Below are 19,734 nucleotides of genomic sequence, written 5' to 3'. Positions count from 1 at the left end.
TCACTCCAAAACTCCTAAGATTATCAGTCAGAGGCAGCACTAACTGAGATATAAGAGTGCATAGGCAAGGAAAAGCACTGCTATTTTTTAGGAGGAATTTAAGACAAAAGGTGCAATTTCTAATTTCTAGGGTACTGCCTAGGTGCTATTAGCATTTGTTAGTTATAACATAGCAAATCTTTACTTATTGTGTTAGGGTCCACTTTAATAAATACATGCAATGATTGGGCATCTTCCGCACCCCTTCACCATTCTGTCCCCTCTATTCTGCCTTCTTTTTACTTTGTTTGAACTCCTTTGTTTCCTTTTTACACCCAGTGCAAGGTTTACCTCTATAGAGTTGAGTACCTGTTGATGGCTTTCAGTTGTACCTACATGATTATTTGCAAAACCTCATCCACCAGAGGCCAAACTCACAGCTTCTACTAACTAATGTTTGTTTTTGTGATGCTATACTAAATGACTTATACCTAATTGTTTTGCTGTCATGCAAACGCTTGGCACAATACATCTTGCAATCCTTGTACACATGCTGGACGGTTGTCTTGTACTTTTTGTGTAAAAATAATGAAAAATATTGGTTTTCAATTTGTTTAAAAAAACAAAAACATGCAAAGAGACTCTAATAAAATCTCTGCAAAGAAGTATTATGTGCAAATAAACAATGACCCATTTTCGCATCAATTGATGTCAGTCTATGAAAACTGGTGGGTATAAATTGTGCAGCAGGACTTCCGTATATTGAATAAACCATGCTTACACTGACATGATATGGATGTACTGTGCTCAGTCAAGTACAAATAGAGCTTTCCAGTAAGCAATTTATTAGGCTTGATAATTCTTATCATGTGCTAGGGAATGCTTTTGCGCAACTTTTGATCCAGTCTTTAGTTAACATGGCCCTTTAGGGAAAGGATAAAAAAAAGTCCTGCACACAATGCCTTTCTCTGTTGCTTCCCTGTTTTTCATATCATCACTGCAGTTGTGGGACAGGAAGTTCATTCTTGCATGGAAAACAAATGTTTACTATGCAAGCCATGCTTCACATTGTCTTTGCTACATTCCCACTCCCCCTCCCTTTTTTTTTTTATAAACCTAGTGAAGAAGAGAGATATGTGACAAGATGACTATATGTAGACGCAACGTGACTTTCTACCCTAGGGCAGAACTATAATCTATAATTAAAAGATAAGCAGAGTTTCACAGAACAAAGTTCTATACATCCCACCTCGCACTCTTCAGCAAATATGTAAATGAGAACTCAGACTACAGATGCAGATTTTCATGTATTTACATTGCTTAGGCTTGTCCTGGACTGGGTAACTTTCTTCTCCTCTGTCATAAATGTGCATAACTGCAGGAGATGCCCACAAGCCTGGGAAGGAAGGTTCTGCTCGCCGTATTAATTATACTACAAATACAATAAAGTTTCACCCAGTAGGCAATATATGCAGGAGATGCCCACAAGCCTGAATAAGAAGGTGCTGCTCACCAGCATTAACCAAATGTGCATAGCTTTGCTTGAAGGAGTTCCAACCTTACATGACAATGGCCTTTGTGTCTGCTGACCTGGCAAGCTGGAGTACTGTAGTGTAACAGATGATTTATTCAGTCATCGTCCAGGACTACTCTACAATCGATCAATGATCAATGGGAACAATGGAATGTAGAATATAGCCAAGATTTATCCTCAATAGTAATACAAATTTCCAAATGTGCTACTGATTGTTGCACAACTGCATGCTGTGTGGCAATCATGGGCAATGATCGCCAAAGCAAAAATCTTCCATGTGCACCAAACCTTATGGTGTATGAGCATAAGACAAGGAGCATGTCCAATGTAGCATGTTATTTTAAGTCTTTTTGGCTAGCTTTAGGTTTTTATATTTTATTTTTGCATGTATATTAACTTTCCAAATCAGAAAAGCAGTTTAGAACATGCTACCTTAAAACGGCATTTTTAAGCACAGAAGTCAGAATCAAAAAACAAATGGTCATGTACATAAGCACTTTAAGTGAACCTGTCATTAGTTCTGAATACTGAAGAAACTAAAAGTGCTGGCAAAAGCAGACACCACAAGGCTCTGTATTACCTCCATTGTCCAGAAAAGTCTTCAGTGCCCCATTATGAACTGCACACAGACCTCAACTTCCTTAGTTTTTGCCTGTCCTTTGCACTAAGCTCCATCCACTAGCTCTCTTCTGTAGGGTGTCTAACTGGCAAATAAGGCCATTGCTTTTGGATAAGATCTTAGTGGGTGGGTTCTACAATCATGGCTGGGCTTAGAATTAAAGCCAATGACTTACTGACAATCTGAAAGTATTAAATAATATCTCTTACCTTTATACATGAACAGATTTCTAAAAACAAGAATCCTAAAAATTCAGTAGTTTTTAATTCAACAAATGTGTCACCTTCTCAGTGTCTCATCTGTATCTCTGGTGATCTGTGCATGAACAGTAGGACAAATCACTGAAAATGGAAAACTGACTTGCATTTCTTGAATGGTAAAGGTAAATGTGGTGTGCCATTTGTTTTAATAAAAGTATAATTCCACTAAAAAGTGACCTATAGCAACCTTTCTCATGCAATATAACCATTCACAATAAAAAGTCGTGAATTTAGGCTGAGAAGAAAAAGCACATTACTTGGTTTGTAGTAGACATAAGGCCATGACCTTGGAACATGAGAAGAGGTTTTCTCTCTAAAATCTAAAAATAAATGTTATATAATGTTGACAGGTGATTAACTAGCCAGTATCTACATAAACCTATTCAATTTATCACTGCTGCCACTTGGGAGACCAGCTCTCATCCATTCTGGACCTAGTGCCAGGTCACAATTTGGCAAGCTGACTTGTACATCAACGCAGAAAAGCAGTTTAACTGTAACCTGCTCTAACAGTTGATTAAAAGGACAATTCTGAAGAATTAGGCCCAGAGCAAGCCGCGGAAAAGGCCACTCAGTTATGTTGTCGTAAGGGGTTTCTCAATTGGGTTATATTATACAAGAGCATTTTCTCTTTTTTTTTTTTTACAAATATTTTTTATACTTTTTTTAATAAACACTGATATTTTATACTATAACAGATGTGGCCGTTCCTCTCTTGGTCCGACACCACATTGTTTTTTTTTTTCTAGCAAAATATACGGATGAGGTACCTTCTTTCTAGCCTAGCTTTTCTTCTTGTGCAAATTTATATTATGGAGCTAAAAAGATTGGACCAATGTAATTTATACTAATCATGAGATTATCCTACATGGCAGACCATTACCATATTTCTCTTCTTGGTCTACCTATGTTTTTAGTGAATTTAAACTTCATTGCTAGTTATGAGGTTTTCATTTTATTTTACCAAACGCAACATATTTGAGCTGTCCTAAGTGGTAAAAGTCTTATTTTAGGAAATGTTTAATCTCTCTACATCTCAGCAGCTTCTGTTTCCAGCTATTTTATGTCACACCTGTGTTCTACCTTTCTCAAGAACAGGCTAATGAAATCATAATGGAATTGAATGTATTTTAGGTACAAAAATTGCAAGGCCAAATTTGTGGATACAATCTATTCTCCTGCAGTGATTTAATCAATTAGCAGAGATTGTGGAAAATACAATGTACTGTAATTATATTAGCTAATTTTCTGCAGAGCCTGTAGTTCATGAACAGGGATAGGCTTTGCAATTATCCCAGGGGCTGATTTGTTTATATGTTATTATATTACATTTTTTTTTTTTTTCATTTTGCCACTAAGACAAAGTTATGGCTTCCATCAATGTTTTTATTGATATGCAATGTATAGTCCCCGTATATAGTACAATCTGGCCATTTTGTGTGTACCAGTACACCAATTCACAGGATAGTTAGGTGGAAGTTATATTTAGAGGAATAAATAGTGTAAAGGTAGTGCAACATTATTCTCAGTGTAATATTCATCTCTATGCTCTGCAGTCCAGTTTAACTACTGCATGAATTAAGTCATTGAAGTCTAGAAATCCAATACAAATTCAGCAACTTCCCTTATGAATTTGTTAATGTAGTAAAAACTCTTTTTAAGGATATATAAGGTTTTTAATTGTGACACGATTTGCCCTGGCCACAGTTACTTTAAGCAGTAAAAAAAAAAAGCAAGCATTTCTTATATTGCAGCTTACCAATTCTTAGATGTGATGGTTTCATTTGTTTTCTTTTTTACGCATTATTTTTTTTTTATTTTCACAAGTACAAAGGATTGTGGGATGTGGGGACTGAGTGTTTAGTTGAATCTACCCCAAGAAGGTACCATCCTCATTGTGTGGTGTACAAAATCCATGAAATTGCGTGGGAATTCAAATGTACACACTAGGGTATTTTAAACACCAACACACAAAGTTTAACAGAGTTTTATTACATATCAAAATTGTTAAAACATATAAGTTAAGAACATATTTGCACAAGCGACGGCCATAAAGGTCTGTCTTAATGCCATAGGATCCCATGTATTTCCAACATGTTTCATGGGCTGTCCCACTTCATCAGGACCTTGGATCCTCTAGAAGGTACTGTAATTAATTACAAACATTTATTAAGATATTTGTACATTACTATGGACACAGAATCTTTTCTTGTAACTAAACAACAAATTTAGACATTATTAATATATCATGCAACATTTTCCATTAAATTGTAAATTTAACATACATGGGTATTATTCACTCCATGGATGTCATAAACAGAAGAATGGATAGAAAGTTGTTCTGTGATGATATATATGTTTACAAATATTATAATTACCTGTATGGTCAATGTGTGAAACAATGGTATTGCCTAGTCCCCCAGGCCTGTGGGGTACACAACCCAATCCTTCAAAGCCCCTTTAAATTCACAGAGGTGTATAAATTTATATATTAGGATATTGTATTCTTATAAGGGCATGTTGTTCAGATTACAGTGAATGTTATGGGGGAAGAGACATGAAGGGAGAAGTTTCGGGGGGGGGGGGGGTGGGGGGTGAGGAGGAGAAAAAGGGGATGGGAAGAAAAGAAGAAAAGGGGAGAAAAGAAGGAAGGTGTGAAAGAGAGAGAGGGGGAGGGGGGAAAGGACAGGGGAAAAAAGAAGGAAAGTCGGAGGAGGGGGAAGAAAATGGGGGGAGGGGTGGGAAGGAAAGGGGGAAGGGAGAAAAGGGGGAGGAGGAAGGAAACATAGGGGGAGGGTGAAAGAGTAGGGTGGGAAAAAATGGGAAGGGGAACAGGGGGAGAAGAAAATGGGAAAGAGTGAGAGAGGGGAGCCAATAAGGGAAAAAGGGGATGTGACAAAGTAAAAGTTAGTTGTAACCTCACCTAAGCTTAAAATGCAAAAGGTAAATTGGTGTTCACTGACATATATCTTCTACTTGTAGAGTCAAAGGTTCTAGGTCAGATAGAAAGAAAAAGATTGCAACCTGAATTGATATACCTCTGGCTAGCTGAGGAGATGGTACACTGAATTTTACGACGATTACTGCCTCTCTTCCCCGATTGTTGGGGAAAATGTGAGAAGATCCGCTCACTTGTGTAAACAAAGCAGGCGGATCTTCTCTGTGACAGACAGGGAGAGATCACAGGATTCAGATTAGCTGAACCTGCGATCTCTGTCTGTGTCACAGAACCCCCTCCCCCACACATGTCAGTAAGCATGAGGTATACATTTAACCCGTTGATCACCAACAGTGCAAACTCCTTCCCTGCCAGTGTCATTATTACAGTAACAGTGCATATTTATAGCACTGATTTCTGAAGTAACATCACTGGTCCCCCCAAAAGTGTAAAAAATGTCAGTTAGGGGTTCGATCTGTCCGCCACAATGTCACAGTCCCGCAAAAAATCGCAGATCGCCGCCATTACTAGTAAAAAAGCAATAAAAATGACATAAATCTTTCCCGTAGTTAGTAAACACGATAACTTTTGTGCAAACCAATCAAAATACGCTTATTGCGATTTTTTTTTTTTACCAAAAATATGTAGCAGAAAACAAATTGGCATAAAATGTTAAAAAATTTAGATTTTTACATTTTTTGGGGAATGTTATATATCAGAATGTGAAAAATATTGGTTTTTTTTTTTCAAAATTGTCGCTCTTTTTTAAAAAAAATTCAAATAACACAGGTGATAAAGTACCACCAAAAGAAAGCTCTATTAGTAAGAAAAAAAAGGACATCAATTTCATTTGGGTACAGCATTGCACGACCGTGCAATTATCCGTTAAAATAACGCAGTGCCAAATTGCAAAATATGGCCTGGTCAGGAAGGGGGTAAAATCTTCCGATCATAAAGTGGATAACAATACGCTCATTGAGAATATTTTTTGTCAAAGACATGTAGCTAAATACATTTTGGCCTAAATATATGACAAAAATTGAATATATTGGATATTTTTTAACAGTCAAAGTAGAAAATGTAAATTTTTCACAAAATTTTTGCTCTTTTTAATTAATATCGCAAAAAATAAAAAGCGCAGAGGTGATCAAATACCCCCAAAAGAAAGCTCTGTTTGTGAGAAAAAAAGAATCTAAATTTGGTTTGGGTACAACATTGCATGACCGTGCAATTGTCAGTTAACCACTTACCACAAAGTGACGTAGGGGTACGTCGGCAAACTTTGCGGTAGTATACCGGGATAATGCCTCTAGCTAGAGGCACCATCCCGATACCGTGGTTTAGAGACGACGGTCTGCTTTCCGTTACCCCGGGTGAGCGGGAGCGGACATCCCCCCCTCCCGCCGCCTTCTGTGACTTTGCTCGGGGCTCCCGTCCCACCGGGAGCCCCGAGCACCCAACCAGCACGTAAATAATATCCACATAAACAACAGTGGTTCATGCCTACCCTCTACATACTTCTGGTAAGAAGTTTGCACTACCCCCGAGGTGTCACCTCACTTGATTTTATTTGTTCACCTGTGGCCTATTCACCAATATGGCTCACTTTTTAGTGTTATCTGGGAAGGGAAGAGGTTATTCACCCTCACATATCGGTCTAAGATTAGCAAGATTGAAGATCCACTATTGATGGAAGCTTGGTCTTTGGCTATTTGAGATTATCTGGATCAATTGGAGGACTTTATATTTTTTCACAACTGTTAAAGATTATATGTTTTTTTTTTCATAAAAAACTTTCACATATGGTTTTTAACACTATATGATGATCACTAAATTATTTGGGATAACCCAGATGTTACATGTTTACAATTTATGATTGTGTTGAGCACACTATATTTTTTATCACATTTGTTTTCCCCATTTTCAGTGCTGCTGCACAATTGTATGGCTAGCGCACCCTATTTCTTTTCACAATGGCTCTAGCTGCTGTGTCTCAGCCAATGAGGAGGCAGAGACCTGGGAGAGCAAACACTCTCATGCACATAGCTGTGTCGGGATCGGGCTCAGGGGAGCTGTAGGGGTAGCTGCATACTGAAGATTTTTTACCTTCATGCATAGAATGCATGAAGGTAAAAATCCTTCAGGCTTTACAACCACTTTAAGACCTTACATAGGTGTCTATGCTCAATGTATATTGCACATCTAACATCAAAGGGAAATATGTCCAAGAATTTTCATCTAAAGATTGTAGTCTAGTGGTTAAATCAGCATTTCCATTAGCTATGTTGGAAAAAAAATTACTTTTGGCAAGTTCAGTTCTTGGCCAATGGGAAACAGTAAAAGATTACACCAAAGGTTCAAAGAAGCTAAATAAATGAATTCCATACATTAATGCTTAGTGAATGTGGTAAAATCTCACATTGCAAAGAATTCCCAATCGTGCAATGAAAAAAAAAAAAAAAAGACAGCATTTTTGTTTGTGCGTGATTGCAGGATTGACGTCAGCAGAGCTTCACCTCATTCAAGAAGCTCTGGGGAACATTCCCTTGCAAATTGCATAGTCTATTTGCCTTTAGTAAATCAACCACAGTGTGGAAATGATATGCTAGGTTATCATCACCAGTCCTGCTTTACCTTTTAATGGCACTGTGTTTCAGTATTTTCAGCATGTGCTTTCAGAGGCCACCAGCAGGTATCTCCTTGCCGTCTTCTGGTCCTTGGCTCCAACAGCTAGTCACCAGCTCCACCAGACTTCTGGAAGGCTTTATATCCCTGCATTTCTCTCAGCATTCTTTCCTTTTCCTGGCCATCTTCCATTCTTCGTATGATCACAAGTACCAGCTGTGCCCTACTTTGCGCCATTCTTTAGGCTGCAATTACATTGCTGTATTGCTTTGTATATAATTTTGTCTGTGGCATTGGTGTTGCTGTAAAAGGCTTGTGTTGGGTACCTGTTGTCTGTACATTGGTATTTATTTACAATCCCTATTTGTATTTTTATTAGGTATAGTTCCGTTTGATTTCTGTGGTAACCTTGGCCTCTATATTGTTCCTGTGTTGTTTATCGCTTGGTGTATTTACAATGTTTCACAGTGAACTTGCCGGCACTTATTTCCCAGAGTAGTTGAAAATCTGCTCACACATTTCCCCGAACAGAATTCCTGAACAGGGATTATTGTTACGTGTGTGCACAGACATTTTCAGAAACACATATCTTCATGCAAATGACAAAGAAACAAAATATAAGCTCAAAATATTGTGCTGTAGTCAGTCATAGTAATAATAAGCAGCAATAAAATTTGCAATTCATTCTTGCAGGTTCTGTTTTTTTATGCAAAAGGAAGGTTGGTGGATTTGCTTAGCAGTGAGACTCTGACTAATGCTTTTATAGAAGTGCTGAAATAACTACGCTTGTTTAACTACTAACTACCTTTTGATATCTATGGCCAGCTTAGGCCTGTTGTCTTCTAGTTACGTGTATTTCTTTATGGTATTTAGGAGTGATGGCGAACCTTGGCACCCCAAATATTTTGGAACTACATTTCCCATGATGCTCATGCTCTGCAGTGTAGATGAGCATCATGGGAAATGTAGTTCCAAAACATCTGGGGTGCAAGGTTCGCCATCACTGGTAAACAGAGTAATGTAGCAATCATGTTGTATATTCTCCAGGCAATTTCACATAAGTTGAATTATGTCTATACCTACTTTTTGAAAAATATTACAATATTATCCACTTCAGCTCCGGAAGGTTTTACCCCCTTAATGACCAGGCCATTTTTTGCGTTTAGGCACTGCGTTACTTTTACGAAAAATTGCGCGGCCGTGCAATGCTGTACCCAATTACAATTGATGTTCTTTTTTTCCCCACAAATAGAGCTTTCTTTTGGTGGTATTTTATCACCTCTCTGGTTTTTAGATTTTGCGCTATAAACAAAAAAGGAGCGACAATTGTGAAAAAAGCACAATATTTTTTACTTTCTGATATAAAACATTCCCAATAAAAAAATTTGATTTCAGTTCAGTATCAGTTTAGGCCAATTTGTATTTTGCTACATATTTTTGGTAAATGGCTTATTATTTTATTAGTAATGGGGGCGATCAGCGATTTTTAGCGGGACTGCAACATTGCAGACCCCTAACTGACATTTTTGGCACTTTTTGGGGACCAGTGACATTAATACAGTAATCAGTGCTAAATAAAATGCACTGTTACTATATAAATGACACTGACAGGGAAGGGGTTAACACTGGGGGTGATCAAAGGGTTAGATCTACGTGATTTTGTGCAGCTGAACCGCCCTGCCGCAGTATATTTGCGCGGGGCGGTCAGCAAGCGGTTAATATCAGTTTTAAAACATTTATTTATCAATGCTCCTCTTGTATGATGTTTTGCTGTTATTTTATTACATACTTTTACATAGGCTGCTTTCACACTGATTCATTTTTGCTACTATTTTAACATGTTAACAATGCAGCAAAAAAAACACAATCCTTTTAAATCCTATGGGACAATTCACACCACTGCAATCTGGGTGCGGTGCATTCTGAAAATGTTGAAAATGTCTTAAAACATTTATTTATCAATACTCCTGTTGCATAATATGTGTTGTCGTTATTTTATTCAGCTTCTGAAGACGTCAAGCCAATGACAAAATGTGTAAAGTTGGAACGCACGCGGTGAGGTCACACACTGTAGGTGGAGCGCAAGCTGGGAATCTGGATGGTTGCCCCTTGAACAGGCTCCCATACACTAGTGTGGGAAGCTGCATGGGAGTTCATTTTTTGCCCACTGCTGTTTTCGTTTATTTGTTTTTTTTGTTGGTTTTATTCATTATTTGTTTGCCCTAAGTATAGCCCTTGTTATGGGCTTTCAATAAAGGCCTTACATTTTTACGCTATGTGGAGTCCGTTCTCCTTTCCTTTTTTCCCGCATGAATCATCCCATCTGGAGTATCTGAGTCGGCTGCCGTATGGCAAGGAGGACCAACAGCATCTGGTGAGTGGGAATTTTGCATATATTCCATTCAATTGGGGTGCCATTCCCTCTTGGTGTGAGTGCTTTATATTGGGAAGAGTTTTCACCTAACTGTTGAAACAAACACGGATCCTTCACTTTTGGAATATACGTAGTATATGGTGTTACATCTATTTGGGCTGTCTCTCTTTTCTTACTGGACACTGTTGCACACTGTATTTTATTATTGTTCAATATTATTTGGCAGATGTCACTTTTGTTTCTTAATTGAGGTCTATGGTACTATTTAAAATTGCATTCATGTTATACAGTATTTGCAAACACATTGCAATGGTCATGGAACTTTAAATGAGACAGGTCACATAATAAAATACACATTTATTAAAAGTAATAATAGAAACACATTCTATGATTTACATAAGTATATTCAATCAATTTCCAAATATAATACAGACATATGTTAAAAAAGAGCTGACATAGGGAAAATTCTATATAGTAATAAACCAAATTCATGGTTGGGACATATAAAGGTACATGATTGACCTATGATGTTACAAATAAAATATCTTGGCATCTCTGGGACTCTACGCATTTCATGGATCCAAACATGTCCACTCATCAGGAGTTTGATGCAGAAGAATATCTGCAAATATACAGTAGGTATGTATTAGAGAAAGACAATCCCAAATGTACAGGGGGTATGTTACATTACTCCCCACAGCAAGAAGGGGGGAGGCAGGATTTCAAATGGCCTTATTACTTACATATCAGCTCAAAGAATGGACCCAGCATCTGGGAGGGGAATAGAGATTCCTGTCTCTGGTACATCCCGGGGGGGGGGGGGTTGGGGCTGTCTCGCTGCACAATGGCGCCATGCACTTACGTCCAACCCATGGTGCCGGCTGGTGTCATGTTGTTGGGGTGTTTTTCCATCTGACGCTGGTGGGATTGTCTTTTACTGTCTCCCCTCCTTCGTTTGGCGTCTGCATTGAATCCGCCCACGGCCACTGAGTTATTAAGCCGAGCACAGACAGGACCTCAATTCACATGTCTATCCAACACTTGATGTAGATACTGGGATCGCTTCTATGAACTTGGAGTACCATAGGTAAGATTTTCTGAGGGGCTATCTCTATTTTCATTGGATTCACAGTTCACTCACTCCTGAGCAATCATACTTTAATTCATTTGGCACATGACTATTGACTATTTTTTTCCTTCCTCCTCTATTCAATTTATTCACAAGGTCCCATTCCTTTACTCCTCTAGGTCTTATTGAGGCTTTGGTGCTTTTTCCACAATCATACATTGGAGTCTTTTCTTGTGAATTTACTAAACACACCACTCTGACATTATTATTTACTCTCATTGAATATATACCCTGATATACATTATATAAATATAATTTTTTTAGATCAGCATGGTCTATATGTGTCTTTATCACCCCATACAGTCCATGGAATTGCACCTTGATGTCCTGGTCTGCCCCTTGGCTGCTCCCCTTGGCCTGGGTGGCTCTTCCCGCCACAACCCCAGGATAGACGTTTGTCATGGCAACCGATTCCCCTCCCAGATGCTGAGTCCATTCTTTGAGCTGATATGTAAGTAATAAGGCCATTTTAAATCCTTGCTACAGTCATGTAAAATACCCCTGTACATTTGGGATTGTCTTTCTCTAATACGTACCTATATTTGTAGATATTATTCTGCATCAAACTCCTGATGAGTGGACATTTCTGGATCCACAAAATGCGTAGAGTCCCTGAGATGCCAAGATATTTTATTTGTCACATCATAGGTAAATCATGTACCTTTATATGTCTTAAAATTATAATATGAATTTGGTTTATTACTATATGGAATTTCCCTAATGTCAGCTCTTTTTTAACATATGTCTGTATTATATTTAGAAATTGATTGAATATACTTATGTAAATCATGGAATACATTACTATTATTACTTTTAATAAATATGTATTTTATTAAGTGACCTTACTCATTTAAAGTCCCATGACCATTGCAATGTGTTCGTATGTATAATTAGGGATGGAGACAAGTCTCTTTGTATGCTTCAGATCCTATCTTTCTTTTTCATGTTATATTTGGAGCACACATTGGTATATTAAGAAGATTTAATATTGCTTTTGCACATACTATTAACACATTTTTTTCATTATCAAAGCAAGCGCTGGTGTCAGCATGGATTAAATCATCCAAGCTGTTTGTTTATACTGTTATTTTATTACATGCTTTTACAGAGACTGCTTTCACACTGATTCATTTTTGCTGCTATTTTAACATGCTAACAATGCAGCAAAAAATCCTTTTAAATCCTATGGGACACTTCAGGACACTGCACTCTGGGTGCGGTGCAGTGCATTTTAAAAAGTCCTGCATGCCAGACCACAATCTGGAGGTTGTCAATATGCACTGGAACGTCTGGCTTGCCCTATAGACAGTGTGTTCTGTGAAAAAAACCTTCAGCACAGTTTTGGTTATGGAGAGGCAGTTTCCTGCTCTCAGTGCTTTTTTTGACAATAGCTTGACCAATAGCCTTGAAAATGGCTGAACTTTAGTATCAAGATTTGCCTCCCATAGACTTTAAAGGGATTTGCTGCTAAGTTTTGGTTTTGAAAATTCCAAACAGAATTCACTGAATCACCTGCTAATAAACCCAGATAGATTCACACATACCTACATCATATTCTCCCTCCTCAATTCACTGACACTATGGTCGCTCTGAGCCCCCGTCTTATAGTCAGTGGGCTGAGTTGTCAATTTCCCCCATCTTTATTTGCTCTTCTGTGTCGGCTGACCAGGGTTAAAGGGTACACAGGGCACTATGGGTGTTTTAAAGATTGCAGATCCCGAGGATCCTGAATTAATGGTTGGGCAAATCCAAACGTCACCCCAAGACAGGTTAGAGGAAAGACATTCATATTTTTGAGAGAATATTGGGTGGGGAACCTGTTCAGTAAATTCTGGGACAATCCCCTAGGTAATTTCAAAATAGGAAAAGGGGATATTTACAAAATGTCCCTGAATGGGGAGGTTCTGGGAGATGGGGATTTTAACGTGCTGAATAAGCAATCACTATCACCGAGGATAAAATCAGTATATTTTTGTTTATACAAATGCATTAAAAACAAAAGGAATAGAAGTTTCCTAAAAGGTATTGTGTTTTACACATTGACATACAATACAATCATCCACATATGAATAGATCCCAGAAGATATATGGATTGACGCGTTTCGCCCAAGATGAGGCCTTCCTCAGGATCCAATTTTCAGTATTTTAAAAGAATATCAATACAATTATACACATAAGTATAGATCCCAGTATATATATGGATCAACGCATTTCACCCAAGATGAGGGCTTCTTTAGGATCAACTTTTCAATACTTTTAAAGCATATAGCTCGAAAGCAAAAAAGCCAAAAGAACATGAAGTGTGTTATATGCATACACACTAGAAGATCTGAGGTGTGCTTTGATCAGAAAAAAAACATTCAGTCTATGGTGTATAGATCAAAGTATATGAATAGGATTGCCATCAGAAAACAGCCATCAATTGAGCAAAATACAAAAGTGAAGGGAGAAATGGAATTTGACAACCATTCCTTAGAAAAGCCCAAGTGCCACAGGAGGTATAATATATACATCCTCACAAACAAATCCATTGTAAAAGTGATCTAACATGGACAGAGGGAGACCACATAACCGTCCATGTGCAGGGTCAAGGGATGGCGATGCATTTGGGCTTTTCCAAGGAATGGCTGTGAAATCCCATTCCTTCCTTCACTTTTGTATTTTGTCTAATTGGTAAGCTGCAGTATAATAAATGTTTGCTTTTGGGTTTAATACTGCTTTAATGTTGCCATTGCTTTCCTCTTTTTCTTATATTATGCTAGTTGTCTGGCCTTCATATGTAAAGGGTCAGTAACTTAAGCCTAGTACACGCTACTAGTTGTTTTTCGTTCAACCCAGTGGACTGAACAAAAAAAAAAACTGACAGCTCAGGTCAGAGTCGCTGTATTAACAATCCAATGTTATTACAGCGATCTCCCCTGCTTTTCTATTGTGTTCTGACAGGGGGGGCGGCCCTTCGCGCAGAAAGGGTGCTGGTCAGCAGGCCTTTTTTGGTCATGCCGCCATTGACATCGCCATTTGGCTGGCTGCTGTCGGACCGGCTGCAGTACACACGGACCAAACGTTGGCCAGTTTCTATTGAACCCGCCTATGCCACCCGACATTCAGCCCATGTGTACGGGGCTTTAGATGGTATGTAATACAAATTGACAGTACAACAGCCAGTCAAATAACATTTACAGATGCAGCCCTCGTAGTTCTCCAATGGTCGGTTTACAGTGGCCATATTCAGACTACTAATGACAACTAATGTAACAGATCAGCAATCAAGCCCTGTAGGGTTGATCACATATTGCTAATGAAGGCATCCAGGAGTTTTAAATCCTTGTCATTGTATACAGAGGTTTTATGAAATTTTGTAAAATTTCTGTAACAAATCATTGATCGTTTCCTTTTTTCCATTAAAAAAAAAATTGGAACAATGAGCTGAATATACTCATTGACAGTTCTCAAGAAAGATGGCAGCAGGTCTTTACAGCAAGAAAATTGTGCGAGGATGAGCAGACCTTTCACCACTCTTCCTTCTCTGTGAGAGATATGTCTAACTATGGACTCCTTTAATAAAAACGTAGGCGTCTACTGTTATATTTAGTACATTCATAATGCAATTTTTCATCTTTTCAGCATCAGAAAAATCCAGATAGTTTGGCAAGGTTTCTTTTACTGGCTAGAAATTCATGAAATTAACAAAGATTTACGTATAAAACGAATATAAAATAATGGAAGAAAGCTACCCATTTATATTTTATTTAGAATGAAAGACTGACTTTGTGAAAGATTTGCCTTTCTGTGAAACCTGCAGGAACAGGAACAGTCTCACACTGCCCTTGACATATGCATTGATAATGAAATCACAATATAAGCTTCTTTCTAACATTCCTTTGAACATACATCAATTGGTACACAAGCAGTCAGACTAAGCTCAACCACATGCAATGACAGTTGCCATGACACCTATGAAGTGATTGGTCCCCCTATAAAATGACATCAACAGCTGACTTCCCACGGTCCCTGTGCTAATTGGTCAATTACCTTGAACATAGCAGCACCTTGTTGAGACCAGCTGCCGTAATAGGAGGCATTAACAGAAACACTGTATTGTTTGCACGCCTGGCAGGCTTGATATTCTCTTTTGCTTGCTTGGTCCTCCCCCTCCTTTTTTCCTTGCTTAATCAGCCCTATGTTGCAAATGTAATCAAGTCAAAACACTTGGACACTTCAACACTCAGCCTCTGGCTGCTTTTGTTTTAAGGGTCAAAAGAAGAAATTACCAAAGCCTGTTTTTAAAGATCTTCTTTAATCATGATGATAAGCTATGTATACGCAACGATCTTCAGAAAGCACATTTAATATAGATCACTAGGAAATTTAACTGACCCGGCAACCCAAGGTCGTTTTTTCGCATGTCAAACCCTTCTACATAGTGCTGAGTTTAATGGGATAGATCTGGGATTTTTTACTGCCTTAGGTTCCAGGCGACTACTTCTGAAGTCATTGAAGAAGTCTATGAATATTGTTGATGTATTTTTTTTTTTTCTCAAGCACTGAGCTCATAATTGGTCCTTATGTTATTCATTCCACCTTTAACAAATCTCCTAACGTAAGCAAAATAACAAAATGTCCTATTTATCCTAGTCTATCTCCTGAACTGCAGAAATGTCATCTCCTTTGATTTTCTAAACCTATATTTAATATATTTAATTTACATACACCCCACACTTACACATTATCTAAATGTATTCTGTAAATGTAGCTAATAGCATTCCCACTAGCTCAGATTATCTTATAAAAATTCATTAGCAGATGTTCTCCATAACATTCCTGTAATCACCCAGTAAAGGAACATTAAAATAAGACATGCAATACTAAACAAAGTTTGATCAATCTGAGCTATACATAACTTTCAACCTGTAAGTGTCTATCCACAATGTTATTTTCTTGTTGTTCATGATGATCTGATGAGGCTGATATCTGAACCAAATGTCCTCTGTTTTTCTGACCATATTAAATAGGTCTTAAACACTAAATAAATATTGCATTGATGTCAAAGTGGATATGCAGCATCTGCCTTTTTATTTGGAATATCATGGTTTATAAGAATATCTGGGTTCCCCAATACAGCCATGTGAAAAAGTAAGTACATTCCATGGAAATGGTTGGCTTTTTACATATTTGAAAAGGCAAACATTAGATCTTTGTTCTAATTGCCCTAAGATTAAGAAGAAAGTACACGAAAAAACACCCCCTTGTTGGATGGGACTATGGAGGCAACCACTACCAAAAGAGTATGAAAAAGTATAAATGTTATTATTACATAGACAATAGAATATCATACAATCATAAGAAATACATTTAAAATGTTACGGCTAACAAATTAGTCTAGACAATGATGAAGTGGCCTCATTCATTGAAAGAGGTGATCCTCCAATACCCTAAGATAAAGAAGATATACGTATATTGTAAGTTCCCCTTTTCACAGAAAAATAAATGGTGAGCAAACACTACACACCCTACCCCACTCATTCCCTCCTGTACTTACCAAGGCAGCTAGAGTAGTGGTCTGAGGATTCGAAACCCCTGCTCTTCGCCATCTTCTTTCTGAAGCATTTCCGGAATGGATCAGAGCAATTCTGATTGGTCAGCCCCAGCACAGAGAATAGCTCTGATCTGTCCTGGAAGCACTGCAGAAAGAAGAAGAGCAGGGATTTCAAATACCCAGACCACTACGCTGGCTGCATGGACACTGACAGCTCAACACCAATAAAGGCAATGGGGGGTAGGGAGGGTGTACTGTTTTAGTTTACCTTTTAATTTTTTCTGAAAAGATAAACTAGCCCTTTGAATAAAACCACAAAAATGATTTGCCTGTTTAACTATTTAATAAACAAAAATAAAAAATGAATGCAGTGGTTTACTGTGTAAAAAAGTAAGAACACCCTAAACTTAAGCATTTTGCCCACCTGTTTTTGGTATTGACTTTTTCGATCCGTTCTCAATGGAAAATTTCCTTCAAATGCACAATATTTGTGGGTTTCCTTGTATAACTGTCCATTTAAAATCTCCCCAAATCAGAGCTTTGATGAGGGAATTCCATAACCCTCTATTTCTTCTGTTTTAGACTGTCCATTTTGGATTTTCTAGTGTGCTTTAGATCATCATCATGTTAACAGATCCATTTGCAGTTTACCTTCAACTTTCTGACTCATGCAGATTAAATTAGTGCAATCTGTTTCAGATTGTAGATGAGTGCACTCTGACACCAACTGTAGTAAGAGTTACCTGGAGAGCCCACAATTAAATTATAAGATTCTTAGAGCAGTTTTTCCCCAAATCCGGTACTCAGGGCACACTAACAGGCCAGATTTAAAGTATTACCTTGGGGAGTTGCAGCCTAGAATACTGCAATCACTAACCAACAAATTATATCACCTGTGATGTATTTCAGTTTTCTTGCAAACCTGGCCTGCTAGTGTGCCCTGAGGACTGGAGTTGAGAAACACTGTCTTAGAGGCATCTTTAGTATTAAATGATCAGTCCTGGGCTGAGTTTGGTAGGTCCTTTGGCAACTTTTTTAACCACTTGACCTAGGGAAGATTTTACCCCTTTCATGACCAGGCCATTTTTGCTATTCAGCACTGTGCTATTTTGACTGGCAATTGCGCGGCCATGCAACACTGTAGGCAAATTAAATTTATTTAACTTTTTTACACAAGTAGAGCTTTCTTTTGGTTGTATTTGATCACCACAGTTTTTTTTTTTTTTGCTATATAATCAAAAAAAAGACAGAAAATTTTGAACCCCCAACCCCCCCCCAACCCCCATATTTTCTACTTTCCGTTATAAAACATGTTTAGTGCAATAAAATGTCTTCATTAATTGAGACCAAAATGTGTTCTGCTACATGTCTTTGTTAAAAAGAAATCCCAATATGTGTAAATTCCTCTTTGTATGTGAAAGTTATAGCGTCTACAAACTATGATATATATATTTGAAAATTGATCAATCCTGATGTACTGATGGCCTATTTCTTGAGGGTCTTAAAATGCCAGGACAGTAAAAATACCCCCTAAATGACCTCTTTTTGGAAAGTAGACAGTCTGAGGTATTTAGGACGAGGAATGGCAAGTTTTTTGAAGTTGTAAGGGTGACCAGAGATCCAGAGATCCAAAACCCAAGGTAAGTAGGTAGGCTGACAAATCGAAAGTGCAGCCTCATAACATCTAACGAGGATATAGTATACAACCGAACAAAATTACGAGGTTTGTATGCCAATGCTAGAAGGCTGGCCAACACGATGGGAGAACTGGAGCTGCTTATGTATGAGGAGGATTTCGATTTTGTGGGAAATTCAGAGACTTGGTTTGACAGCTCTCATGATTGGCTGGCAACCATTCAGGGGAATTCCCTTTATAGCAGAGATAGAAAGGGTGAAAAAAGGGGGGAGGGGTATGCCTGTATATAAAGAATGATGTGCAAGTGAATATGAGGGACAATATCATGAATGGAGCTAGGGAGGAGCTGGAATCACAGCTGGAATGGCAGCAAGGATGGGAAAGTTATTATAATGGGGGATTTTAATTATCCAGATATAGACTGGTCAGAAGGAACCACCCATTTATCTAAGGCTCGCCATTTCCTAAACATTTTGCAGGACAATTTCATGGGTCAGATGGTGAACCCACCAACAAGAAACAATGCATTACTAGACCTACTGATTACTAACAATACAGACCTGATCGCAGATGTAGAAATACAGGGCAACTTAGGAATCAGTGACCACAGGCCAATTAGTTTCAGTATAAATCATAGAAATAGGAAACACAAGTGTAATACAAGGACACTGAATTTCAAAAGAGCCAACTTCCCTAAACTGCGCTCTTTGTTAGACGATATTAAATGGGATAGAATCCCAGGAATAAAGAACACGGAGGAGTGCTTTAAGAACATATTAAATAAAGGTATTAGCCAATGCATTCCAACAGGGATTACGGGTCCGATAGCATGTGGAGTATGCCATCCAGTTCTGGGCACCAGTCCTCGGCTCCTCAGGAAGGAGGTGCTGGAACTGGAGAGAGAGTCCAGAAAAGGGCAACAAAGCTAATAAAGGGACTGGAGGACTTCAGCTATGAGGAAAGACTACAAGCATTGAACTTATTCTCTCTGAAGAGGAGACGTTTGAGAGGGGATATGATGTCAATGTAAAAATACCGTACTGGCGACCCTAGCATAGAGAAACAAACTATTCAGCGTAAGGGAATAGAAAAGGACTCACCGCC

This window comes from Pelophylax lessonae (assembly GCF_965119305.1).
Source record: "Pelophylax lessonae genome assembly, chromosome: 4".
Lineage (NCBI taxonomy): Eukaryota > Metazoa > Chordata > Amphibia > Anura > Ranidae > Pelophylax > Pelophylax lessonae.
The sequence above is the reverse complement of the archived record's forward strand: the minus strand, read 5'-3'. Positions refer to the sequence as shown.